Below are 15,215 nucleotides of genomic sequence, written 5' to 3' on the forward strand. Positions count from 1 at the left end.
GAAAAGTACGTATTGAGATTTGAAATTTCGGGTCGCCTAAAAGAGTGGGCTTAGCTGTTGCGGGGGTGAATGCGAGAATTTCAAAAGATTTACGGTACTAGATGATCTGTGATTTCACAAGCTTACAGATGATCTGAGTTTAATCTCGCTATGGTATTGTGGCATCAATAGAGTAGAAGTGCTATGAGTTATTGGGCGTATCTTGATCTATGGCTTCGAGCCAAGTGGGGGAGTCTGCTGTGAGCAGCTGATTGCACTGTTAGGTGCTATTTTGGTTCCAGTTTGGGGCATGCGAGTGAATTAGCTATGGCTAGAGTAAAGGAAAATTTTGACAAAGGTTACATTATGCTTCATTGGGAGAGAGAATCACAGGATTTCTTAAGTTGTTGTTGGTAAAGGATGCTCGGCACATAGAGCAGGAAGTTGCGTGGTTATATTAGGATGAGGATTTCATTTTTGCGGTATCGGAGTGCCAATGAGGCACGGGTGGTTCTGTTCATTAGATCAGGTAATTTGCAGTTTGAATAAGAGTGAATGAATTTCGAGAATGGTTCTAATGTGTTCAAGATTCTGCAGGAAACAATCGGGTATTTTAAAGTTGCATGCGTGGTTAGAAACTGCGTTTTCGTTGGAAGAGGTTCAGATTTGTGGTATTTCTATGTTAAATATGGGGTTCTATGTATCAGTATCAGGAAAGTAAAGGTAACGGATTCAGATTCGCAGGAGGTTCTTCAAATTAAGGTATTCGGGAGCGTGATGTTTCTGGTAATATTTGAGAGAGTATTCAGCGGCTTATGGGTCCTAGACAGTGTGGTCTTGTGCTTGGGTCTCGTGTAGTGGGCCTGGGATTGAGAGGTTGTGGTACTACAGCAAGAGGGAGCATCAAGTTGAAAATGAATCAGAAGGAAATTCAGGTAGATGGAATGGTTTCATAGTAGACCGAATCGGTATGGTAAGGATATGATCCATTCTTTGTATGTGTTCGAGGTAATGGGTTCTTACAGGTATTTGGTAACAATGCTCATGGGTTTTGATGGCTTGCTCAACTTGGTCTAGTTAGAAGGATTCAGTCCTGGCAGCTTAATTTGTGCAAACGGAATTGGGAGAGTTCTTGTTGATTCCTACCGTAGCTGGAGCGGTGCATTTTCTATGAATATGAGAGGTATGGGATGTATAACGACTTTTCTTCTAGATGGGATCAATGGAAGTTCTTGACTAGTTGAGTGCATAGATGTCTGTGGCTCAGAAGGGAGATAAATGTTTTCCTGTTATCCTTGGATGGTATGGCACATGCGATATGTTGTGTAGGATTGAGATTGGCGTGTATAAGGTCACAGTTCAGATAATTAGAGAAATGAGCTTCAAATGATTTGAGAAACGATCTTCAGATGATTAAGGAGAACGGTAATTCTGAGTGAGGTGATTTTACGAGGGTATACGTTTCAGAAAGAGGCAATGTGATTAAGTTGATGGTACTTCGGTAGTAGTGCAGCACTCCTTGTCAGATCGGCTGTTAATATTCGAGTTTGCTTGGCAGCACGGAAGAATCTTAGAGTATCTCTCGTGGAATGATTGAGTACTAGAGGTGAGGTATATATGCGAGTGGTGAAATTGGGATCAGATAGGGTAATTCGTGTGTCTTATGGACTTGGAGATTGGAAGTTCTCATATACAGGTTAGCTCGTGGTTGTGGATGACAAATGTGGGTAAGTTAGTCAGATGTTAGTATGCGCTATTATTCAGTCATTGTGAACCTTCGAAGGATTATTTATCTATTATGGGTAACTAGAGTTGATGTGTAGTCCAGTGGGAGGCCTATATGGATATGTGTCCGGCATTGAGACGGCTTGTTGACTTCGAGTTGGTGCTGGCGAGGGATGTGTTGATTCGGCTGTTATTTAGCTTATTAGTAATCGGGTGAGATCATGAGTTACCTTTCTGTGTTGCGAGATGTTGTGATTTGCTGGTTATGGGCACATATGGTGCAGTTCGTTTGGGGGGTCTCTTAGTGGAATTCGAGCGGGAAGAGTAATTGAGCGATGCTTAGTGAACGACGTATCAGTTATGTTCTACCGGGTTTGCGTGGTGTATGTTACTTGTTTCACCATGGGTGTAATGACTTGCTTTGGTTCCAGACATCGATTGGGCATGGTTGTGGATTTCGAGCATAGTGACCTGAGGTGTTCCATGTGTAGAAGTGTTGGATAGGATCGCGCGTTACAGCAGAGCTGTGTGGAAATATGACCTTGCGGGTCAAATTGTGTGTTCTATTTCTATGATGTGAGACGGGTTCTCAACCGTGAGATGTGATGATATTCGTGAGCTTGAGGTACAGCTCTTTCGTCTGGGGGTCGTTTTCATGATTTGAGGATATTCAGACCGTTTCTTATTGGTGCGCGAATTATGTAAGTTGTGGCTTAGGCCTGTATTGATGTGTCATGTCACCAGAGTGGTGTGTTGGATTAGAGGAGATCATTGGGATCATTATTGAATACAAACGGATTTGATTTCAGCTTGTGGAAGGATAATATCGAGGTTTGGGCTCGGAAATTGCTATGGAATTTGCCTAAAGAGAAGTGGCTTCGTGAATGGTTGATCTGAGGAATGGTCGTGGTTTATCGCGTATTTCATCTATCGTTGGCAGTATATGAAAGCGTTGGAATGAGACTTTAGTTGATAAGAGGTTTTCTACCAATATTCGGTTGTTAGGTGTAGCTGCTGTGAATAGAATTTATTGTTTCGAGTGTTTCGGTATGTGGCATATCGTATAATTGCACCTGAGGTTGCAGGCATGGGTTACTACAGCTAGTTCGGGTCTATTCGAAGTATAGGTGTGAGGTTTTGATCGTAATGATGATTTCAGAAGTGAAAGTGTGGTTCTATGGTTTATGGACTCCGAGAGTCAGAATGGAATTCCGAGAGTTGCTGTAGCTTCGTTATGTGATTTGTGATGTGTGTGCAAAATTTCAGGTCATTCGGAAGTCGTTTGGTTGGGTTTTGATCAAATGCGTGTTTCGGAAGTTTTTGGGAAACTTAGGCTTGAATTCGATGTGAATTGATAGTTTTGGTATTGTTTGAGGTGTTTTGGTGATTGGAACAAGTTTGGATGATGTATTAGGATGTGTTGGTACTTTTGGTTAAGGTCCCAGGGGCCTCGGGGTGATTTCGGATGGCCATCGGGATGATTTTGGACTTGGTGAAATCTGAAGTCTGCTGGTATCTGGTATTTCCGCATCTGCGGAAAAGGGGCCGCAGATGCAGTCCGCAGATGCGAAGTCATGAGGCGCAGGTGCGAGCGTGGGTCGATTGGAGAATTTCCGCAGAAGCGAGGGGGTTTCCGCAGGTGCGGTACCCGCAGATGCGGTTGTTGACCGCAGAAGCGGCCCGTGTATATGAGGGGTATTCCGCAGAAGCGAAAAATGGTGCGCAGGCGCGGAGACCGCAGGAGCGGGACGTTTACCGCAAAAGAGGTCCTTGGCCTATTGAAGATCCGTAGAAGCGGAGGTGCAACCGCAGAAGCGGAAGTCGCATGTGCGGTAAAGTAACCGCAGATGCGGAAACGACTGTTCAGAGAAGGGTTTTAAAGCTCATTTTTGTTCCGCGAGCTTAAGTTTATTTCCTCCATTTTTGATCGAACTTGAGAGCTATTGGACGGGAATTGAAGGGGATTTCGACTAGATGTGATTGGAGGTGAGTTCCTTGACCTTAATACATGATTTAATGGTAGAATTGACATAAAAATTTGTGGAAATTCATCAAAGAGGGTAAAGCTAGGGCTTGGGAATTTGGTATTTTAAAGTGGAATTTGATGGGTCATTCGGGCTCGGATTTGGGAGCTTTTGGTATGTGCGAACTCGTGAGGAGATAAGGAATCTCTTGATGTTAAATTTTCTGATTTTCGAGAAGTGGGCCCGAGGCTCGGGTTTTGCTAATTTCGTGAGTTTCGATATTTTTCGATTGTTTTCGATTGGGTATTGTTCCATTGGCATATTGTGACGTATTCGTTCTGGTTTTGGATAGATTCGATGCGCGTGGAGGCCGAATTGAGGGGCAAGGGCGTCGCGAGCTAGAGATTTCGCCGGTTCGAGGTGAGTAATGATTGTAAATGATATCCTGAGGGTTTGAAACCCTGAATTTGCACAACGTAGTGCTATATTGAGGTGAAACACGCGCTTAATGGCGAGCGCGGGGTTGTTTACTACTGGGGATTGTGACTTGGTCCGTCCCGTTTGATACTTTACCGCGTATTTGACTGAAATTTACTTGTTATCATCATAATTTGGGCTGATTGCCATATTTGGGCTTTGCGCTATTTATCTGAACCCTTCGGGGATTTTTATCACTGTTTCCTCACTATTTTGATATACTACTTGAACTCAGTCCTGTTGATTATACTGTTTTACAAACTCAGCCGCTTTAATTGAACTTTGAGACTTAAATGATATTTGTAACAATATTTGGGCTGAGCATCATGTTTTACTGTTGCCCTAGTGGCTTATGTGATTTTGTTGACTGAGTTAGGCCGAGGGCCTGATATATATATATATATATATATGGATCGGGCTACACGCCGCAGCAGTGCTATATTGATACTGGTATGAGGCCAAGAGCCTAGATTTGATGCCACGAGATGGCTTGATATTGCGCTTGGGCCGTAAGGGACCCCTCCGGAGTCTGCATCCCCACAGTGAGCGCGGGTACCCATACGGAACGGGTTGCACGCCACAGCGAGATACGGATCGGGCTGCACGCCACAGCGAGATACAGATCGGGCTGCACGCCGCAGCGAGATACGGATCGGCTTCACGCCGCAGCGAGATGTGGATCGGGCTGCGCGCCGTAGCGGTTACTATATGATACTATGCAGAGTGATTTGAGAGTGAGTCCGAGGGGCGGGTATTGTTTGAGATATGGCCCGAGGGGTGGACTTTTATGTGCTCATTTGCCTATTTACTTGTCTTTTTATCTGTCATACCGTGGTATTTATGCCCGAGGGGCGGATTTTTGTGCTTATCGGCACTAACTGTTTAAAATCATTTCATAACCGTTGAAAAGATCATTTTTAAAAGAGTTTTACACTGAGCCAAATATTTTTAAAGATTTCACCGCTTTACTGTTTTCTCAAGGGATTTTACCCTGCTTCCATATAGTGTGATGGTGTGCTTTACGTGATTTCTTACTGCTCAGTTATTATTTACCTTTATTACTCACTGAGTTGGAGTACTCACTTTACTCCCTGCACCTTACGTGCAGATGCAGGTATCTATTCACCCGGTAGCGGGTTTTGGCTGATCAGAGGCAGAGTTATATGAGTCAAGAGGTGACTGCCAGCGTTCGCAGCACCATTTTTCTTTTCCTTGCTAGTTATTCCGGTTTTGTATACATTAGACTTTGTAGTGGATTTATTATCCGATAGATGCTCGTGACTTGTGACACCCTAGTTTGGGCTGTGTCGGGATGGTTTCCGTATTCTTATCGCTGTTTTCCGCTTTATTGACTACATTGAGCATGTGTTAGAATTTTATTAATATTAATCAATTGCCCTAAAGAGGTGATAGTTTTGTTCTGGCTGGCCTTGTCTTCACGAGAGGCGCCATCACGACCGGGTTGGGATCTGTGTCGTGACAACTGATAGTTTGATTTGTAGCGACGAACTGATATTTTGATTTCGACGAACAGAATTTGTTTATAAATTGAAGATGAGCGATTTCCGTGATATGATATGATCTTATTCATGCCAAATCTGTTCAGAATATTCTGCTCCTAAAATTTAGCTCGCAAAAATAGGAAGATAGAGCTGCTATTAATTAGCTTTTAATGATTGGTACAAAAACTGTAGAAATAATGTGGACTAGGCGAGTAATTTAGGAATTATGCACATTTTTGGTAATAAGGTTTCATATATGGTATAGGTAAGAAAAAATCTCTATATTTTAGCTGATGTTGGTGCTGCTGCTGGTGATGCTTCGGCTGGTGGTGCTTCTTGACGAGCTCTGGGCATATATGATTTTTCTGCTCGTACTTTGTCAGATTATAGTAAAGTTTAAGATACCGTCCACAGATATTGGAACCACCTAGGTTACAGATTTGTATTGTCTTTGTCACTATTTGAAAGAATCAAATTGATGAAAGGAGTTGTTCTTAAAAATGTAAAATAAAAGTAATAAATATTTTTGGTTTTTAAAAAAAATAAAAATAGAGGTTGGAATACCTTGAATCAGCAAGATAACACCATTATAATAAGATCAAAATTCTATTACTTATTTCTCTGTTTAATGAAATGATTGCTTATTTCTAGTTCAACCAAATCACATAAAAGTAACCAATTAATAACACCTCTTTCGATCAGTGTAGTCAATTGATTAACAGTGAAGCAAAGACCTTGTTTAAAAAATGACCACTTATTTCTAAGACATCACTCCACATAACAACAATATATAAATAGCACCTCTCGCGCTTAATATTATTAATTTATTGACAGTTATGACATGAAACAATAATTGACTAATAACACCTCTTTCGATTAGTGTAGTTAACCAATTAAAGTAATGGCTTCAAACAAGAATTATCTTAGTTGAGTGCACCAAGTGAAAAAGCCTCTTTGAATTAGCCTTTTCTAAATCAATAAACTTGTTTAAGTCTTTCTCTTCTCCCGAATAAGAAACAATAACAAGATAAAGATTTCGTAGAAGATATAATTATATCAAATAATAAAAATAATCAATATCAAATACATTGGTGTATAATGATGATAAAGAGAAAATCTCAACATAAGAAGGTAATAATATTAAGATAATTATTATAATACTTTTATAGCTTCATCTAGTATCCCAACCAAAGAAAATTACTCCATTATGGAGAAAAGATAACAAAAATACTATTCATACAATAAAAGAAATAACTTTTAAAACTAATACAACGCCAATTAAAGTTGGTGTTCTCTACACAAGAATGGTTTCCTCTTCCACTGAAAAGTCATGACTATTAATAGAAAATTATACCCGTAAAATTCTCAGGAATATCATCCTTGGATTGAGAATGACATCTAGCTCTTGAATCAATTTCTTCCAAGTGCCTCTTTCCACGGATGACATCCGTAGAATTGAGGATGACATCTTTGGATTGGGGATGTCATCCTTGGCATTTTGTTGTCTCTGCTTGAACACTTTTTTTTCTTCTCTTTTTTATTCTTTTCTTTTCCTGCAATATTTATTAATAATTTGTATAAATATTGAACAAAAGTCATATCTATAATAAAGTATTTATTTATTTAATATAATATATGCCTAAAAACATATATAATATATACTTATCACTTCTGATATGTCTAAGGCCATGTCAACCAATGTTGATGCCTTGGTTATCGTGGAACAAGATCGAACCAAACTACATCTTGACATTATGGATATGGAGCAGCGTGCGAATGAGATTTTCAACTCCTTCATGGCCCACATCACTTTTGCGATTCTATTTTCTGGAGGAGGGCTGATCTTCCAAAGCCTAGTGCTCCAATGTTCAGCTATTATAGTATTCACCCGGATGATCATTGGTGCCTTCATTTGGCATTTGGTATTGTCTTTTGGGTAATGCACATTAGACTCATTAGAATGAAGCCCGCATTAATGATTTGGACAGCAGGAAAAGAGCTATAGCAGTAATGGCAAGATTAACTTTGAAGTCAGAAATGGATCGAAAAGATGCAACACAACCTGGACAGGTTATTGTAGGTGAGGAGTTAGACCCGATATTGTCAGCTGATGAAGTAATAAATCGATTCAATAAGGTCATTGATTCAGAGAAGGTGGTAGAACTGGAAAAGTACTATTGACAACTAGCTTTGACTACTTTTGTGTGCTTGGCAGTTTTTGGATCACTGCTTTACTATCTTGCATATTACACGTATTGTGGTAAGTGAAGTTCTTTGTAGGATATAACAGTTGCTTGTAGTAGTGAAAATAAATTGCTTGTAGTATCGTCTCTTCCGAGTTTTAAATATGTCTTGCTTTGGTCGACTTCTGTCAGATAATTTCTGATTTGACATACAATCTCGCATTCTCCAAAGTGTCAAGCGCCATTTTCCATCTTTTGCAACACCATTCCTTCTTACTGATAAAGGAATTATTATGGAGTAGAACTTTGTGTTTTTATTTTATTGTTGCCTCATTCTAACTATATATTAATCTAATTTTTCTATGCTACTATTGGAGTAAAGCTTTTTTGCTTTTTATTTAATTGTTATCTTTTTCCTATGCTACCTATTACTCAAAATTACTTTTTTATTTCTTTATTTCAATCTACCACGGGAGTAAAGCCTCTTTGATTTTTTATTTTATTGTTGCCTTTATTCAAAGAATTATTGTCGCCTTACTTTTTCGTTCGTACATAACTTCACATATTAGTATATTTTTTTTATATCGGTAGAGTCAACTCAAGTTAATAAGATGTTACCATGTATTTTGCAATACACCTTAAATCTTGTTATAAAAATCTTTGTTTACTAGTATAAAAAGTTGAGTAGTTTAATTTAAAATTTAAAAATATTTCAGATGTTGTGTTTCTTAAAAAGAAATTGCCTGTTTTTTTTCCTACAAACTTTAATATTATTTAAGTGAAAATAAAGTTATAAAATTCTGTAACAGTTTTTGGATTCTCAAAATTTTTTGGGGTCTAAAGCAAAAAATATATTATCTTCCCTTGTGCCGCTTTAGGTTTTGGTCTACCTTTGAATGTTTGATAGTTCATGGATCCCTAGTATACTATCTTGCCCAGTACATATACATTTGTAAGTGAAATTCTTTTTATACTTTGATGAATTTAGATGAAGGTTTTGTATTAAATTAAAGTTTCTTTATGACTGATTATTTTTTCTATTTGTGTACGAATGCTAAAAAAAGGCGTAAAGATATTATGATTTTACAGTATGGTCTATCAGCTATTTGAAAAATATTAATAAAAGGAGGCTTTTCGAAGAATGTGACCTTTCACTTTTGAACATGAAAAAGTAGCACTTCACTTTATGCGACTGTGACCGATAGTTTTAAGGCTTTTTTTAGGTCAATAATTCTTAAACTACTGTTCATACATGTGGATCAGCCACAAAACAACAAGATAAAGATGAAAACAACAAACAGATGCCTATATCAATTTACTCTTCCTGGACTACAAAACCCAAACAACAAATCGCATGCAATACGAGTGTACCCGTTCGTACCCCCACGAGAGGCCATAAGTGTTCTTAATGATATAATAAGGTTCACCTTTATAGTTTTCATATCCGGCATGGAATTATAGTGGTGGTCTGCCCAACTCATCTATAAGCAGCTCATGTTTATACACACACGCCCATCGTATTCTGACGGTCAATGATGCTTTGATATGGAATCCCGACTTAAAGCGTCGATGATTGACTCTTTCTCACCTAGACGTGTCCAGCCCATAATAGTAGCTTTAGATCGTACATATTGATTATTCCTACACTCACCACGTTGATCCACATAGGTATAGTATTTCTCAAGATGCAACCCATTACTTGATACATAGTTATAAACATCATCAAATGTGGACCCACAGTTCCGAATAGGAAGGCAGTCCACAATTTGCTTTTTCAAAAATCAGATGCAACATTTGGAATTGGCTACAAACCTACCCGAGAGATTTGCAATGCTAATTGAGCACTAATAATCGTAGAAACTACAAAGGCAGCACATGTCGGGATATGGCCTTGGTCAGCAACAGGGGTCATGACGCTCGGGCCACACCAACGTGTTGCAGCATCTTGACAAATAGTTTTTCCAAAATCTTCCATTTGGCTGTTGTGGGCGGACCTTCTAGTCACGAATCTATTCCCTTAATCAGGAACTAATTCTCAAACCGAATAAGTTTTCTGTTCTATGGTGAGCTTTTTATTATACTACCTTTTTATTAATTGTATGGCATCTTAGTTTTCTTTGAATGTGAAAACATCATGATTAGTATAATCCCTTTTTTTATCTGGCCTTTTTCAGATAACGAGCAAACTCTCATAGTTTGGAGCCCAACTCTAAATAATTTTTTCTATTTTGCTTAATATGACAAGATGCTTTAATTTGATAGAACTTATTTTGCATAATATGACAAAATATTATTATTGTTATCAATGTACCTTTTACAAAAAATGCTAAGATTAACTTCGCAGATTGGATGCTTCTGAATCATTTGTCTATTTGGCAATACTTATTCAAGAATCATTATGCCAGGACTAGAAATCCACAATAGTAGATCTTCTTGTTGGATGTGTAAAATAATTCCACATGAAGAGTAGAAAAAACTTATAACGTGTTTAATAATGTTAATGATATGATATATTTTGGAGAAAATTGTGACTTAGCCCAAAGAGGACAATATCATACCATGTTAAGAGTATTTTTTGGTCAGTTTAGCACAACAACTGGTATCAGAGCTAATAATTCCGTGAAACGAGTATGAAGATCGCTGAGTGTTGGTGTAGGGCTCGTCTTAGTGTCTTTGCCCATCAACGATCCAGTATGATACCTTTACTCGTAGCTATGCATATGTTAGATGAAGCCAACCTTTGGACTTTGGTGGCTATAAATACTTGAATGATATGGGTGTCACAAAGCTAATCTCCAAATTAGACTACGATTATGCGTAAGACCACGTAAAAGTCTTGTAATAACTAGTTAATACTAATGTGAATGCAAAAACACGTTTAATTACTTCTTATTTTTGCCCTCTATGTTTGAATACTCTTATTTTAAGACTTTTCATGAAATGGATAATCTCTTAATTTCTATTTGAAATCATCCACATTCGCTCATAATTCTCATACTACTGTAACTTTATAGCAAAAAAAGATATAAAATTAGGGAGTGATCCTTAAATAATTATATTTAATTTAAAATAACGGTGTTTTAAAGTTATAGTAATTACAGATGATGACACACACAAGTCCAATGTTTGACAAAAAATAGCGTATGCATGTATTAATATTAGGCCAAAGAAGTGGCATAATTAAAATCGAAACAGTCGGAACCTGGAAAAGAGAAAAAGTAAATACCAAGAAATAAGAAAAAAAATATTTGAAAATAGCCTGTCAACAAGACAAATTGGAAAAGAGTTTTAGCTTTATGATACTCCTATTATGCATGTATGCACTGTCTTGAAGCTTCCATTGTTTTTATACAGTTGCAAATAGAGAAAGAAAAATGTGTAATAATAAATTTAAAAATTCCGTCTTCTTATAGGTTGCTCATCCGGAAATAGGAATGTCCATCATCACGTTTACCAATATTAGGCATCCATTTCTGTCTGGACCTTTGCCCCCAATTCGAGGTAAAGGTTTTTTTATTGTATTGTTCCTTTCAATGCAATGCAAAGGCTTTTCATGATTTTTTTTTTACTTTTCATTCAATTGCTTTTTTCTCTTCGGTATAGTATCTTCCCCATGCTACTTAACTTTTCTATGCAAAGCTTTTTCAATGAATATTTTTTTTTACTTTTCACAATAGCTTTTTTCTATACTACAAATATTTTTTCTCTTCGATACTAGTACCTTTCCTCATGTTGTTTCGCATTTTTACGCAAAGCTAGAAATTTCACCGAAAGAGTTTAACAAGGACTGTAGGAGTATCAGAGCGAAAGGATAGTAACACTTGCTTGTAATAGTGAAAATAGAGCGCTTGTGGTATCATCTCTTTCGAGTTTCGAATATGTCTTGATTTGCTCGACTTTTGTTAGAGAACTTTTGATTTGCCATCCAATCTCGCTTTCTCCAAAGTGTCAGATACCATTTCTGTCACGATCCAATTTCTCCTATAGGTCGTGATGGCGCCCAACGTTATCACTAGGCAAGCCAACAATGAACGAACTCCGTGATCATTTCTTTTAAAATTTTAAAATAGTTGATTTTTAGTTTGTGCATAAATGGGAAGTAAGAATTTAATAACAAAATGAGAGATAAATTTTTTTGAAAATAAGTGAGATAAGCAAAATAACCCAAAACCATCAAGTGTCTACTAGGATAAATCTCCAAGACCTGGTGTCACAAGTGTATGAGCTATTAGTAGAATATACAAAGAATACTACACTACTGTCTGAAATAAAATAGACAAAAAATAAAGCAAAAGAAAGACTTCGGCAACTGCAGAACGGGCTCGGAAGGCAGCTCGCCGCAGAGTCTCGTGGAAATTAAGGATGCGCGCCTGACTGATATCCATATGCACCTACCTCACATCCTGCACATTCAGTGCAGAAGTGTAGCGTGAGTACATAAACAACATGTACCCAGTAAGTATCCAGTCTAACCTCGAAAAAGCAGTGACGAGGGGTCGACTCCGACACTTACTATGGGCTAACAATAAAATAATAGAATTATAACTAAGCATGGGGTATATAAATACACCTAAAGATGCAATAACAGAATACACGAACAATTTTTTCACTAATAGTAAGTCCCAATTAATTTTCATCATTTAACAAATTAATCTCTAAAGCCAATGAAACAATATCAATTATAGTTGGGGTTCAAGAATTATTACGCACAACTATGCCGAGGTCGTAGGGCCCGATCCTACATACGAATATATAAACAGTACACTGCCGAGGGTCGAACAATACGAACCATAGATGCATCTATTCTATTACCGAGGTGTTCGGTCCGCTCCACAACAAGAGAAAATAATTTATAAATACCAGTTCAAGGACTATTAAGAGGCTAATATTCAAGTAAACATCAATTCTCATTAACGGTCAAGTAACTCGTCCACAACTCAAGTAAATAAAATTCGACCTTTCACAATTCCCTTTAACAAGTTCCGATATGATTTAAGTATTTAAATTTGCAAGTAGAGTGCAATTATCGCAAGTATCACATGATTTGGGTCCTAAACTACCCGGACATAAGCATAATTAATAGCTATGTACGGACTCTCGTCACCTCGTGCGCACGTAGCCCTCCCCCCCCCCCCCAAATAGGAGCACATATTAAATCAATTCACCTATGGGGTTAATTCCCTCTTACAAGGTTAGAAAAGAGACTTATCTCGTCTCAAAGTTTACTTCCCGGTCCACAATTGTGCTTTAAACCCTCAATTCGGTGCCAAATGACTCGAAACTAGTCAAATGTTATATAAAGTAGTCAATATATGTTCAAAAGTTCATATCATAATTATTAAAGTGATTAACCAACCCCAATTGAAGAATTCCTAAAATTTACCCCGGGTGCCCGGTTTCCGGAAATTTTCGAAGAAAATTGCTACCCATAACCTCATGAACTCAAATATATGATTTTCACTAAATTCCCTGTCCTTTTTCGCGGTTAAATCCCATTTTTACCAAAACCCTAGGTTTTTCATCTAAACCTATGGTTTCTATCAATTTACATATTATAATCTACCCATAAACTATGTATTTAACTCACATTGGATAGAAATTACTTACCTCAATTAGCTAGCGAAAACCCCTCTCTAACCAGCTCCAAAATCGCCTCAAGAAGTGTAAGAAATCAGCCAAAAATGCCTAAGTCCCGTATTAAATGAGGGTCTGCCTCCAGCGATTTCCGCTTCTGCAGACCTGGGGCCGCTTCTGCAGCGCCGCACCTGCGAAAAAACCATCGCAGGTGCAATCCTAGCCCTAGCTGGCTGGCTCCGCTTCTGCGGACGGGATCCCGCTTCTGCGGAGGGTGGGGCACATCTGCGGTTCCTGGGCTGCCCTTCCTGGGCCGCTTCTGCGGGTCCTTGCTCGCTTCTGCGAGCTCGCACCTGCAGCTGGACCTCCGCAGGTGCGATTGCACCAGAAGCTGAAAGCTTCAACTGATGCTCCCAAGTCTAAACTTGGTCTGAGCCTCGTCCGATTAACACCCGAGGCTCCCGGGACCCCGCCCGAACATGCCAACAAGTTTGAATCATAAAACGGATTCACTTTAACTCTCGGAACGCACAAAACAACATCAAAACTAAGAATCACACCCCAAACCAATTGAATCAAAAATATGAACTTCAAGTTCTTCTAACTCACTCCCAATGCGCCAAAATGTACTTAAACTAATTGGAATGATACCAAACTTTGCGTGCAAGTCATAAATCACCATACGGAACTATTCCCAGACTCGGAATCCTAATTGGACCTCGATAACACAGTATTTTCTTATATGAGACATGTCTCTTTCCAGACTTTTTCCACCTTTTCTTGAGCCGAGTGTCTATCGGAAACGGCCTCTCTACCTCTCTAGGTAGGGATAAGGTCTGCATACATACTACCCCCCAGATCGCACCTATACTGGGTTCGTTGTTGTTGTCGTCGTCGTCTCTTTCCGGACTTTTCTGTTTTTTCTTTGTCTTCCTCATTGTTTTATTCATCCTCCATTAATTTCATTTTCATCCTCTTCCAATCAATACTTACTATCTTGAAAGTGAACTACTTCGAGATATGGGCCGATTTGAATGTGTCATATGAGTTTTTTCTTGATTTTTTTGGGGTTAACTTAAGATGCCTTTTAAGACCACTTAGATGAGTTGATTTGATGTTCTTTTGAAATATTTACTTGTTGATTTGATGTTCTTATGAAATATTAGAAAATAAAAGAAACAGAAAAACTTAAATTTAAGAGTAAAAAAGAGATATATAAATACCATTTTATCGAGAGACAGATGCGGAAAGAAAAAGTCCGTTTTGCCAACATAAGTTCAGAGGGAAAATATTTAATTTTTTCCTTCTATCAAATATATATATAATGGTTCCATAGAGAAAATCTCATTCATATAGCCGAGCAGTAAATCCTGCGGTGAAGCTTCGAATGTGTAAAGCTGAATCCTCCTTTAGCAAGGTAAATATCTATTTATTTTTAAACCAATCTCTTAGACCTCGGCCCTTAGCTTCTTCTCAATATTACTAGTGAGTTTGATACTTCTTCTCATCTTCCTAATATATTTTGTATGTTTTAGGTGCTCCTGATCTTCCTAAGGTCCTCCATTCATATGTTTCTGATTTGGTTGCTCTCGAAAATGACCAGACCAAGCTACATCTGGCTACTAGGGATTCGCAGAAATGCACAGATGAGATTTTAACTTATTCAGAAGCCAAACAGGTGTCACATTCATGTTCTCTAGAGGAGGGATATATTTCCAGAACCCACCAATTGGAAACACCGCAGCTAGTGGCTCCTCACCCTTATTTCACCTATGCTTGTTTTTCTTTTATAACTCACAAAACCTCGAGAG

Source organism: Nicotiana attenuata, unplaced genomic scaffold, assembly GCF_001879085.1.
Source record: "Nicotiana attenuata strain UT unplaced genomic scaffold, NIATTr2, whole genome shotgun sequence".
NCBI lineage: Eukaryota > Viridiplantae > Streptophyta > Magnoliopsida > Solanales > Solanaceae > Nicotiana > Nicotiana attenuata.